The 13,288-nt window shown below is 38.9% G+C and overlaps 1 protein-coding gene across 1 annotated transcript in view; it reads left to right on the forward strand.

Moving 5' to 3' along the window:
* Positions 1 to 3,874: 3,874 nt before the first annotated feature.
* Pik3c2a (phosphatidylinositol-4-phosphate 3-kinase catalytic subunit type 2 alpha) overlaps positions 3,875 to 13,288 on the forward strand; it is a 123,012-nt gene continuing 113,598 nt past the window's right edge. The window contains 1 exon segment of the mRNA XM_047516643.1: positions 3,875 to 3,978. The gene's annotated coding sequence lies outside the window, so the exon portion shown is untranslated.

Genomic DNA, 13,288 nt, shown 5'->3' on the forward strand with positions numbered 1-13,288 from the left:
TATACATCTCAGGCCTCCTAGAAATGCAGGTTCCCTTAATTTTCTTATCCCTCCACTTTGCTCACAGAGGAACTGCTCTGGATGGTACCTCCAGCCACAGCCGCAGCAGTGGCGCTGGGGATTTCTTCCTTATTTCATTATATCCAATCTCCTGAGTTCCTGACTACTTTGAATGCCCAGTATTAAATCCCAGTAAAGCCCCCGCCCTTTTTCTCACCTACTTTGCTCTGAGAAGCTGTCCATCTTCTTGGTTTTACAGCCTGGAGTTATCTTGAAAAAAATCTCTTTCCCTCATTTTTAAGATAAAGGCCTAAGTTGATGCTTACCACTGCTTTGGAGGCCTGGCATGAAGTGTTTGTCTCACTGTGACATTTTCAAATCTCTTCCCACTCAGGCATAGTGGCACATGTCTCGTGACTCAGGAGGCTGAGGCAGGAAAACCACAAGTTTGAGGCCAGCCTCAGCAACTGAGTGAGACTCTGTCTCTCAATAATAATAATAATAATAATAATAATAATAATAATATCACTTCCCCTTTATTTCACACACAACACCACCGATCTTTCAGTTCCTCTGCTGAACCAAGTTCCTTCCCCTTATTGTCTTTGCATACACTGTTCCCTCTGCCTGGGATACTTTTCTCCCCATTCTCACTCAATTTCTGCTCATTGTTTAGGTCTCATCTTCATGTTATGTACTCAGAGAAGGACTTCCTTCCTTCCATTCTAAGTCAGAGAACACTAGTTTTCCTTCATACTGCTTATCACAAAAAGATTAAGTAATTGCTTAGTTATGTGTTTAATGTTTGTCTGCCCTATTGGACTCTAAGCTCTATGAAGGCAGAGATATGTCTTATCACTGTATCCCCAACACAGAGCCTGGTGCTTGATATATGGAAAGCAGGGGCTCAATGCATTTCTTTCTCTCCTTCTTAGAGCAATTAAAGACAAATATTTCCCATTCCTTTTACAAATTTCACATCCTTTCATCATTTACACATTTATTATTCTTTGTGTCATTTCTCTTAGGTAATGATTTCTAAGAGGTAGAGACCATAACTTTTAAATTGTGTCTTACTGTACCTAACAGAGTCCTCCCATACTATGGGAATATAGCACTGGGAAGGAAAAATGAACAGAACTACTCATTAATAACCTATTTTAGCTGTTAAGATACCCTTGGCTTGTTAGGGGCAGTGTGAGTTATAAGAGCCCAGGCTATGGTTTGATCTCTGCTCTACTATTTAATAGCTGTGTGGCTTTGGGCAAGTTACTTTCCTCTCTGGTCCTCAAATATCTTAATTATAAAATAAGGATATAATGGTATCTTTCTGTTAAGGCTATTGGAGGGATTCAGTGAGATAATACTCACAAGGCACTAACACAGGGCCTGATCTTAGGAAATACTCAATAAAGGTTAGCCACATTTTCAAACCTGTAGTTTAAAGAAAAAGAAAAAAGGTTGCCCATTTGTCATTTGGTACTGGAGGAAGCGTGAGAATATTTGTGGTGGTGTGAAGTTCTTTGGGGGAAGTTAGGGTTGGAACACTAAAAATGTTATGTCTCCTCCTCCTCAATTCTTTTCTCTACCATAAAATCTTAAACCTGAAGACAGTGGGAGAGAAAGGAAAGAGGAGAAGAGGGTGCCAGCTATGTTCCACTTGGTTCTAAATGACAACAGTGCCAGTTCTTACTTTTTCTTGTATCTATGTTCTTGTTTAATATGCTTATTCACAAGCCATTGCCAGGCAGATGAGACATGCTAAGGTAGGCCTACATGTTCAGATTCTTGACACTCTGCAATTTGCAAATGCTGCTTTCTTGAAATCTGGAGGGTCATCAGACTCTTTCCTTCCTCTTCAATTTATTACTACCCTTCTAATTAACAGATCCTACCAAATAGGGGTCATTCAAAAGCCATAAAAAACAAAAATAAAACTAAGTTAGAACTGCAACAAGGAACTGATTCAAAGACCAGCACCCTCCTCCCTGACCCAGAAAATACTTCTCATTAAAAAAACAAAAATAAGATACAAAAAAGTCAAACAGTAAATCTTCCCTGAAGACTTAGTGTTCTCTCAAGGCCTCTTTCTTCTTTCCTGAAGGCACACTCAGTTCTCAGGCAGAAGGTAGGAAACAAGCCCGGAGATAATTAGTTTTCCCCACCCCTTTTAATCTTGTGAAAGAACTGCCAATTCTAGAAATTCCTCCTTTGATCAGAAGATAAAGCAGAACAATGCTGTGGAACTAAATGGATTCCTAAGGGACATTCTTCTAGGGTGTGGAAAGTTTGCAAGTAAATGCCTGTGTACAGGAGGTCTGGTGGGGTTGGTGAAAAATTAGGAGTAAGAGAATAGGTGGACAGGAGCTAGTTTCCACAGCCAAAAATTGCTTCTAGGCTTCCTTAGAAAATAATTGGGCTTTTTTTTTCTTCTCTTTCTCTTTTTGGATGGGGGTCTCAAATTCCTGGATTCAAGTGATCTCCTGCCTCAGCTTTTAAGTAGCTAGACTACAAATCACAGAAACTCCATCCAATTTTCCCATCTCCAGGGAGGTGTAGGCATATATTATAACAAAAGGAGGACTTCAACTACTCCACATTATCCCTACACCTCTTAAAAAAAAAAAAAAAGTCATATGGCTCCCCTTACCCTTGGTCTCCATGGAGAAGCTGCCAATTTGCCATTCCTTATCCTTAAACTAGTTATGTACTGTGTCCTCTTTGATGGGGAAAGAGCTCATGAGAACTGCAACCTAAATCAATATACCACATTACAATGAAATTTTGGAAGATATTGATTCCTTATTTAAGGGACAATTCGTTGAAAAATGCTATTTTTCTTTGTAAAAAGCTGGATGTGGTGTCTTGTGTCTATAATCCCAACTACTTGGAAGGACAGCAAATTTGAGGCCAACCTGGGCAATTAAGGGAGATCCTGTCTCAAAATAAAATAATAATAAAAAAAGAAGGACTGGGGTGTAGCTCAGTGGTAGAGCGTGCTTGGGGTCAATCCCAACCACTGCGCAAACCAAACCAAACCAACAAACCAGCCAGAAAGAAACTGAATTTGAATCGTGATTCTGCCTATAACATGTCTGTACAGCCAGCTTCACCATTTGTAAAATGGGGACAATTTTCCAATCTGCTTCACATTATTATGTGAATAGTTGAGGGCTAAACGTTTCACAAGCTTAATCTCATTGCGTTCTCATAAGAAGGTATTATTACTATGGAGCTTGGGTGTGGAGATATTTTGTAATACAGAAATCTATGTGGCTGTGAGTTATTGTCAGAAGAACCTAGCTGTGGCCGAGGACTAAATGAGACACTAACGTGAAAGCACTTTACATACTATCAAGCACTTTACAGAAACCATGTGATGGGTTACTAATTACACACTCCACTGCACCTCATCCTCCGTTTAGACTAGGTAAATGCTGATTGGAGCGAACGATTTTGTCTTGCCTGTTCCTTTCAGTCTTCCAATCCAAACTAATCTCACCGCGGCCTGGGGCCACCACCCCAATTATGTGAGCCGCAGTTCAAGTAAAGGCGGGCACGGAGTCCTGAGAAGAGGGCATGGAACAATAGGATACTTCGAGGCCCGGGACGCTTGGCCGGGTTTCAGAGAGGTGTCTGGCTAGGGATCCAGAGAGCTCGCTACTTGGCCTGGGGTTGCACACAGGGAAGCTCAGGGGCAGCACTGGAGAAACCCCCACCACCCCAGCTCCAGCCTCACAGGGCGCGACTCGGCCCCGCCTACTACCTCAGGTAGGCCACACGCACCAGCCAATCCTCAAGACGCCTGGGCACAGAAGGCGGTGCTTGTCCCGCCGGAAGTGACGTGATGTGCTTGGCTGGCTGCGGAGTCCGCCGGAGCTCTCGGCGGCGGCTGGACTAGCTGAGGGGAAATGGCTCGGACCGTGGCGGCTGCGACGGCTCGAGTTGCAGTGGAGGTACAGGCTCAGGCAGTGTGAGGTGAGGAGCGGTCGTAGCATCTGGGGTCAGTACCGGGGTACAGCTGGGGGCCGGTACCGGGGACCTTGCCTTGCGAGGGCGCAGAGGTATCCCGGGATGGAAGGGTCCCTTGCCGCCGGCCCCAGACTCCCGGTGGCCTCCTCTGACGCTCCGTCCGGTGCTCTTGGCGCTGCCCAACTAGACTCACGTCGCTCCCGGCCTTGCTTCCAGTAAGGCGGTTGCCAACCGTCCTTTGGGAGGGCGAGGGGCCCGCGCCCCTACCAGGCCCCTCCTGTCGGGGGTGAGGGTGCGCCGGGAAGTTAGTTTTGACCTAAGCGGGAGGGGAGGCCACCCCCTGGGCCCTGGGGACGGAACTGGAGCCACAGTGGCCGGTCCTACTCTTTTGTGAAGTTCTGGCGAGTGTGTGTGTGTGTTGCACTTCTCAGTTATGACTCCTTTCACCTCCTGTCCCAGCTAGATCTTGGGGGGGCTGATGATTCTTTTTCTTCTCCCAGCATCCCCTACCCCCATCTTGTTCCCTTTTTGTCGAGAATCCACTTGCTTTGGAAAGGTACTATTATTTGTGTGTATTTAGCGCATCATCTTTCTCGGAAGGCAGTTAGATTAAAAATATTTGCTTAACCCTTCCTGAGTCGTGACGGAAGAGCAATAAATAATTAAAGGGAAAAAAGTACTTATTTTCCTCACTAAATTGTTTGGCTTTGAAAACGAGATTCTCCAGCTATGGAATTGTTTTCAGGGTGGTGGGGGAGCAGAGATTGAGGAGGAAAATGAGGAAGAAGAAACTAGAGGAGGAGGAAAACCTGGATATAAAGTGAAAGAGAGCATGGGGTAGTTCCGTTTGTTGGCCTGAATTAAGTTGGAATTTAAATTATATTTTTACTTTAAACAGTAGGCATTTGAATTGAGTGAAACGAAGTTGACTTTACTCTTTGAACACGTTTACTTAATAAAGAAATATCCTAACACCTTACCAGGTGGGTTTTAGGTTGAAAAACCCTGTTGGAAAAATCGTTTAGTATATTGGATTAGTATATCAAAGACCACAAGAAGGTTGGAGGTGGGACTGTTCTTAGAGGAATGATAAAGACAGTATAAAGGGAGAAGACTGCACAGAGGTCCAGGAACACTGATTCCAGGGAAGACTTTGTACCTTTGCCTCCTTGGACGCCTGTAGCAGCTCTGTCATAATTGGACTTGGTGCTGTTATTCACTGTTGCAAATTAGATTGAAGTGTTTTAGTTGAGCAGTAGGAAATTGTGAAGATATTTGACATTAAGACAGTTTGAATTCTGAAGAGCATTATAATCTTGAGAAAATAGAGGTATTAATTAACTCAAACTTGATTTTAAAAGCAATTTTGTATATGTACAAAACACATAGAGCGTCCACCAATTCCATAAATTTTGGCTAAATTAATATATTTAAAGCAAAATTTTTCCTTATGAAAATCTCTGCTATTTGAATTTTGTATGCATGTTGCTTGCATGCTACTTACCTGTAGGTGACATATTTTAATATTTTCATCCACAGGTTTCACACTTATTTCACTTTTATAGAATATAAAAAAAATGGCATGCTTGCTTTAGGAATTATAGAAACTACTATAACTTTATGTATCTATTAAGTGTATGATTCTTTGTTTTCTCTGCCATCAGTAATTTAAAATTTTTCATTTAAATTGCTCCATCAGTTTCCATGTATAGGAATCTTTCCTTAATCCAGCACATTGTTTTGAACTCAGCACATTCATTAAGTGAACTTATACCTGAAGGGAGTGTTGAATTTCCCAAGAGCTCACATTCTTATCAGAGTATCAGACTAAACTTTCAGAGCAGTAGTGGTGCAAAGCACTTTTTTCCCCCCTATTTCTTTCCCTCTACCCCTATATGATTTTAGTGGTGCATTATAGTTGTACATAATGGTGGGATTTGTTGTTACATATTTGTATATGTACACGGTATAACTATAGAATTTTGCCAGTGTCACTCCCCTGCACTTTCCTCCCCTTCTTCCACTCCCTGGTTCCTTTCCTCTATTCTGCTGATTTCCTTTTGATTTCTTTTTCTACCTTTCTTTTCCTTCTTATTTCACTTAATATAATGTTCTTATGTTCCATTCATTTTCCAGCAAATGACATTATTTCATTTTTCTTTATGGCTGAATAAAACTCCATTGTGCAACCTAGATGCCCTTCAACAGGTGAATGAATAAGGAAAATGTGGTACATATATACAGTGGAATATTACTCAGACTTAAAGAAGAATGAAATTATGGGATTTGCAGGTAAATGGATAGAACTGGAGAAGATCATGCTAAGTGAAATAAGCCAATCCCAAGCAACCAAAAGCCGAATGTTTTCTCTGTTAAGTGAATGCTGATCCATATTGGGGGTGGGTGGGTAGGGAAGAATGAAGGAACTTTGGATTGTACAGAGGCGAGTGGGGAGGGGTGGGGCCCATGGGGATGGGATGACTGGTAGATTGAGACAGACATTATTACCCTATATACATGTATAAAAAAATTCTTTTTTTAAAATCAATGTCAAAGAAAAGTTAATGAAAAAATAAATAAAAGTTAAAAAAAAAACCCTCCATTTTGTGTGTGTGTGTGTGTGTGTGTGTGTGTATGTATGTATGTATATATCACATTTTCTTTATTCATTCATCTGTTGATGGATACCTACACTGGTTCCATAGTTTAGCTATTGTGAATTGTGTTGCTGTGAACATGGCTATGCATGTATCACTGTAGTATGATGACTTTAATTTAGGATAAATACTGAGGAGTGGTATGGTGGTTCCATGCTTCATCTTTTGAGGAATCTCCATACAGATTTCTATAGTGGTTGTACAAATTTACAGTCCCACCAACAATGTAAAAGTGTTCCTTTTTTCTTTTTCTCTGCATGCTCTCCACAAAGCACTTTAAAAAAAAAATGTTTTGTAACCTGTGTTGCTTTTTTTTTTCTGGCAGTACTGGGCGATGAACCCAGGGCCTGGCACATGCTACGCAAGTGTTCTGCCACTCAGTTACAGCCCCAGCTCTATTTATTCATTCATTTAGTGATAGGGCTCACTAAACCACTCAGTCTGTCTTTGAATATGCGATGCTCCTGCCTCAGCCTCCTGAATAGCTAACTGGGATTATAGCAAGCATGTGCCTCTCTGCCTGGCTATGATGTTCTTTTGATAATAATAATGGTCATACTGGGAAATATTGTTCTAGGTATTTTATAAATTGTTAGTAAGACTGTGGTTGAGACTGAAAGCAACTGTTTCCCCTGCCTCTGGTGGAGTCAGTAATTTTGTGCATTTTTGTGTATTTTGTATCCTTCCTTTTCTCTGTAATCTGTTTAATGATACCTCTCCCCCAAATCCTCACCCCCCACATCCCCCTCACCCTCACTCCTCACCCCCTGCCCTGAAGATGGAATTCAGTGGCGCTCTACCTCTACCACTGTACATCTCCAGCTCTTTTTGTTTTTTATTCTGATAGGTTCTTACTAAATTGCCCAGGCTGGCCTCAAACTTGTGATCCTCCTGCCTCAACCTCCCTAGTCTCTGGGATTACAAGTGTGTGTGTCACTATGCCCAACTTGCAGTTTGGTATTTCTAAAGTAATGGATTCAACAAGACTGTGCACGTGGGCATTTTAGGCAATTAAAAATGAGATTTATACAACTTTAAACCACTTTTTCGATTTCTTAAAATCTTAAATTTAGCTACTTGGGTATAAAAACAGGTGAGTTTTTAAAACACTTAATAGATTTGAAAGCAGTTATTATTGGTTTAGCAGCAAGTAGTTGCTTTTTAGCTTTGAAAATGCATGAAGAGTCTGATGTGGTGGCCTGAACCAGTAATTTCAGGGACTTGGGAGACTGAGGCAGGAGGATCCCAAGTTCAAAGCCAGCCTCAGAAACTTAGACCCTATCTCAAAAGAAAAAAAAAGGACTGGAGATGTGGTTTAGTGGGTAAGCCCTTGGCTTCAATCTCTAGTACTAAAAAAAAAAAAAAAAAAAAGAAAGAAAGAAAAAGAAAAAAGACATGAAGATACTATGTAACTAACATTCTTACTGTTAAGAAACAAACTTTCTGTTTTAGTCTTAGAGTGCAGCAGTTACATTGTTGATATGAATAAATAATTGCACTGTTGATTCACTTCATTTGCTGTGGGTTGAGTTAAACACTAGAGGCTTTAGACAAGATAAGTATGACAGAAATATTTAAATAATGCTCTTAAATTTGTATTGATTGATGATTATACCTTAGCTAATGCTCCCCTCATCTTATATGTGAAGTTAGTAAATAAATATTCTTATTTCTTGAAGAGGAAAATGAGATCCAAAGATGTAATAACTTGTTTAGCATAATATGTAAGAAGTATTGCTTGAACCCAGATCTTATAGTACTAGGCCCAGTGTTCTTTTCATTGCATGTCTTCATATAGCTCATTCCAGGTTTTTTGGAGTATTAAAGAATGAGCAAGTTCATACACCAACTAAGAGACCAACTACAGTCCATATAGCGGAAAGTACTTTAGGTATAAAAAGAAATTGTTTATAGGAAAGAAAAGATATAAGGTATACTTCAGTATCATTGAAAATAGATGAGAGTTAATTAGGAAAGATATTTGAAAAAGAATTTAGATCTTAATCTGTTACTAGAGAAAGAATGGGATGAGATCTCAAGGACAGAGTTTCTTCAATATGTAGTGAATAACTGGGGAAAACTTAGGTAAGGAAACAAAGTATAGCTTTAAGGAAGGATTTAATGAGGCTTATTTCAAAGAATGGGACAGGATAGAAGTGAACGCATGAGAATAGACATCCACAATAAAGAATTTATAGGGTAATGGTCAGAACTTTTTATTATTTGGGTGATTCAGGAAATTTTATCTCAAGGCTATGAATTCATTGTGGCTTGAGTAGAGGTAGACAAATTGTCACTTTACTGTCAGAAAATAGCAGTAGATGCAGGAAGAAATTAAGTATTATTAAAGTAGAGTGAGAGGAAAAGGCAAAGATAAAATCCTCTTTCAAGATAATAGTGTATGGGAAATGAATGAGAGGAGACTACAGAGGGAAATCAGTGCCAGGAACTTTATGATAAGGTGGGGAAAAAAAGAATGTAATATTGGTAGGAGAAAGAGAGCTACTTTGTTTAGAAAATGCTGGTCTAATTAGAAAATAAAACACTTTTTTCAAATATTCTATTAATAGTTTTTGGAATGATTTCAAAACATATTTCTCCCCTAAGATAAACTCTGAAGGAGACCTGATTATTTCTATAAACAAAACCATAGTGCTATGAGTAGCCATAATTACATTGATTTATTTGCTCAGTTACTTTATTCATAATATAATTTATGACTCTTCTGTCATCTCTTTACAGTTTAGTGTATAAATCTGTTTTGGACAACAGTGCTGAGTTGAGAAAATTGCTCTTTTGCTCCAGGGAATATGTAATAGCCTACTTTCATCTGACTAGATCTCATGATGATAATTATCAAACTAATTCTGTTTATATTGAATTGCATTATGTAACACTGCAATTGTTTAGTTTTTTTTTTTTTTTTTTTTCTTGTTTAGGTCAGACTTATTTAGATATAATTTACATATAAAACTCATCTTCTCATCTTATTTGTACAGTTATGTGACTTATGGGGGTGGGCAGTTGTGGTAACCACCACAATTAAAATGTAGAATATTTCCATCAGTTTAGAAAGTTTCTTTTTCTTGTGGGTTGTGGTGTAGTGTACTTCTGTAATCCTAACCACTAGGGAGGCAAAGTCAGGAGGACTCAAGAATACCTTGGCAATTTAGCCAGATCCTGTGTCCAAATAAAAAATAAAAAGGTCTGGAGATGTAATTATATGCTTTCCCAAGTGGGTTCTGGAACTCATATGTTCAAGGAATCCTCCTGCCTCAGTCTTCCAAGTTGCAGGGACTATAGGCCCATACTGCCATGCCTGGCTCAAAACATTTCTTTATGCTACTTTATAGTGGATCCCTTCTTTTTACCTCTAGCCCTGGGCAACAGCTGATTTGTTTTTATCCTTATACTTTTGCCCTTACCAGATGTCAATAAATTGACATCATATAGTATGTACAGTCTTTTGATTTTGACTTCTTTCACTTAGTGTAATGATTTCCAAATGAAATAATATACTTCTTAATAAACTTATTTAGAAATTTGTGGAATTTTGGATTTAGAGAAAAAATTGTGAGACTAGTAAAAGAGAATTCTCTTAGACTCTAGAGCTAGTTTCCCCTTCCTGCCTCCCCCAACCCCTGCCCTCTTGATACTGAGGATTGAACCCTGGGTCTTGTACATGCTAGCTGAGTGCTTTATCACTGTGTGCCACATTCCCAGGTTGTTTTTTAATTTTTGTTTTGAGAGAGTCTCTTTAAGTTGCCTGGGCTGGCCTCAAACTTGTGATCTTCCTGCCTTAGCCTTTGAGTAGCTAGTATTACAGGCATGCATCACTGCAACCAGCCAACCATCACCACTCTTATTTCCAAATGTTTTCATCCCCCTAAACAGAAACTTTGTACCTATTTACATTAACTGTCTATTCCCCTCTCCTTCCTTTCTTTGTTAGTCATTAATCTACTTTCTGTTGCTGAATTTTTCTATTTTGGATATTTCATATAAGTGTAATCATGTATCTGACCTATTGAGTCTGGCTTACTGTACTTAGCATAATGTTTTCAAGGTTCATTCATGTTGCAGCATGTATCCTTACTTTTTTTCCCCTTTCTACATTTTTTATGGAATGTGTTGTTACATATTTGTACATGCACACAATATCTTATGATTAATATTCCATTGTATATATGTACCACGTTTTGCTTATCCACTCATTGATAAATACTTGTTTCCATCTTTTGGCTACTATAAATAATGCTGGTGTAAGAGTAGTGTATAAATATGTGTGTGTGTTTAGTTATTTGGGGTATATATCTAGGAGTGGAATTTTTTGGTCATGGGTAATTCTGTGGTTAATTTTTGAGGAAACACTATAGGGTTTTTCAGAGTGATTGCACCTTTTATGATCCCTGTCAGCCAAGTCTGAAGGTTTCAATTTCTCTATAGCCTTGCCACTGTTTTGTACTTTGCATTTTTTAAAAATTTATTTTTATTGTAAACAAATGGGATACATCTTGTTTCTCTGTACATGAAGTAGAGGCATACCATTTGTATAATCATACATTTACATAGGGTAATAGTTTTTGATTCATTCTGTTATTTTTTCCTTCCCTCCCACCCCTCCCACCCCTCTTTTCCCTCTATACAGTCCCTTCTTCCTCCATTCTTGCCCCCTCCCACCCCCCATATGTGTCATCATCCGCTTATCAGCAAGATCATTCATCCTTTGGTTTTTTGAGATTGGCTTATCTTACTTAGCATGATATTCTCCAATTTCATCCATTTGCCTGCAAATGCCATAATTTTTTTATTCTTTATGACTAATATTCCATTGTGTATGCATTTGTTTTAAGTTACAGTCATTCAAGCCAATATCACCCTGATACCTAAACCAGACAGAGACACATCGAGGAAAGAAAATTTCAGACCAATATCCTTAATGAACATCGACGCAAAAATTCTCAACAAAATTTTAGCAAATCGCATACAAATATATATTAAAAAGATAGTGCACCACGATCAAGTGGGTTTTATCCCAGGGATGCAAGGTTAGTTCAACATTCGGAAATCAATAAATGTCATTCACCATATCAACAGACTTAAAGAATCACATGATTATTTCAATAGATGCAGAAAAAGCATTCGATAAAATACAGCATCCCTTCATGCTCAAAACACTAGAAAAAATTGGGGTAGTGGGAACATTCCTTAACATTATAAAGGCCATCTACGCTAAGCCCATGGCCAATATCATTCTAAATGTTGAAAAACTGAAAGCATTCCCCCTAAAAACTGGAACAAGGCAGGGATGCCCTCTTTCACCACTTCTATTCAACATTGTCCTTGAGACTCTAGCCAGAGCAATTAGACAAACCAAAGAAATTAAAGGGATATGAAGAACTCAAACTATCCCTGTTCACTGGCGACATGATTATATATTTAGAGGAACCTGGAAATTCCACCAGAAAACTTTTAGAACTCATAAGTGAATTCAGTAAGTAGCAGGTTACAAGATCAATGCTCATAAATCCAATGCATTTTTATACATAAGTGATGAATCTTCAGAAAGAGAAATTAGGAAAACTACCCCATTCCCAATAGCATCGAAAAAAATAGAATACTTGGGAATCAATCTCACAAAAGAGGTGAAAGACCTCTACAATGAGAACTACAGAACACTAAAGAAAGAAATTAAAGAAAACCTTAGAAGATGGAAAGATCTCCCATGTTCCTGGATAGGCAGAATTAATATTGTCAAAATGGCCATACTACCTAAAGTGCTATACAGATTCAATGCAATTCCAATTAAAATTCCAATGATGTACCTTGCAGAAATAGAGCAAGCAATTATGAAATTCATCTGGAAGAATAAAAAACCTAGAATAGCTAAAGCAATCCTCAGTAGCAAGAGCGAAGCAGGGGGTATCGCAATACCAGATCTTCAACTCTACTACAAAGCAATAGTAACAAAAACGGCATGGTATTGGTACCAAAATAGACAGGTGGATCAATGGTACAGAATAGAGGACACAGACACTAACCCAAATAAATACAATTTTCTCATACTAGACAAAGGGTCCAAAAATATGCAATGGAGAAAAGATAGCCTCTTCAACAAATGGTGCTGGGAAAACTGGAAAACCATATGCAACAGAATGAAATTAAACCCCTATCTCTCACCCTACACAAAACTCAAAATGGATCAAGGACCTCGGAATCAGACCAGAGACCCTGCATCTTATAGAAGAAAAAGTAGGTCCAAATCTTCATCTTGTTGGCTTAGGATCAGACTTCCTTAACAGGACTCCCATAGCACAAGAAATAAAAGCAAGAATCAACAACTGGGATAGATTCAAACTAAAAAGCTTTCTCTCAGCAAAGGAAACTATCAGTAATGTGAAGAGAGAGCCTACAGAGTGGGAGAATATCTTTGCCAACCATACTTCAGATAGAGCGCTAATTTCCAGAATCTATAAAGAACTCAAAAAACTCTACACCAAGAATACAAATAATCTAATCAACAAATGGGCTAAGGAAATGAACAGACACTTCACAGAAGAAGATGTGCAAGCAATCAACAGATATATGAAAAAATGTTCAACATCCCTAGTAATAAGGGAAATGCAAATCAAAACTACCTTAAGATTTCATCTCACCCC

This window comes from Sciurus carolinensis, chromosome 11, assembly GCF_902686445.1.
Source record: "Sciurus carolinensis chromosome 11, mSciCar1.2, whole genome shotgun sequence".
Taxonomy (NCBI): Eukaryota; Metazoa; Chordata; class Mammalia; order Rodentia; family Sciuridae; genus Sciurus; species Sciurus carolinensis.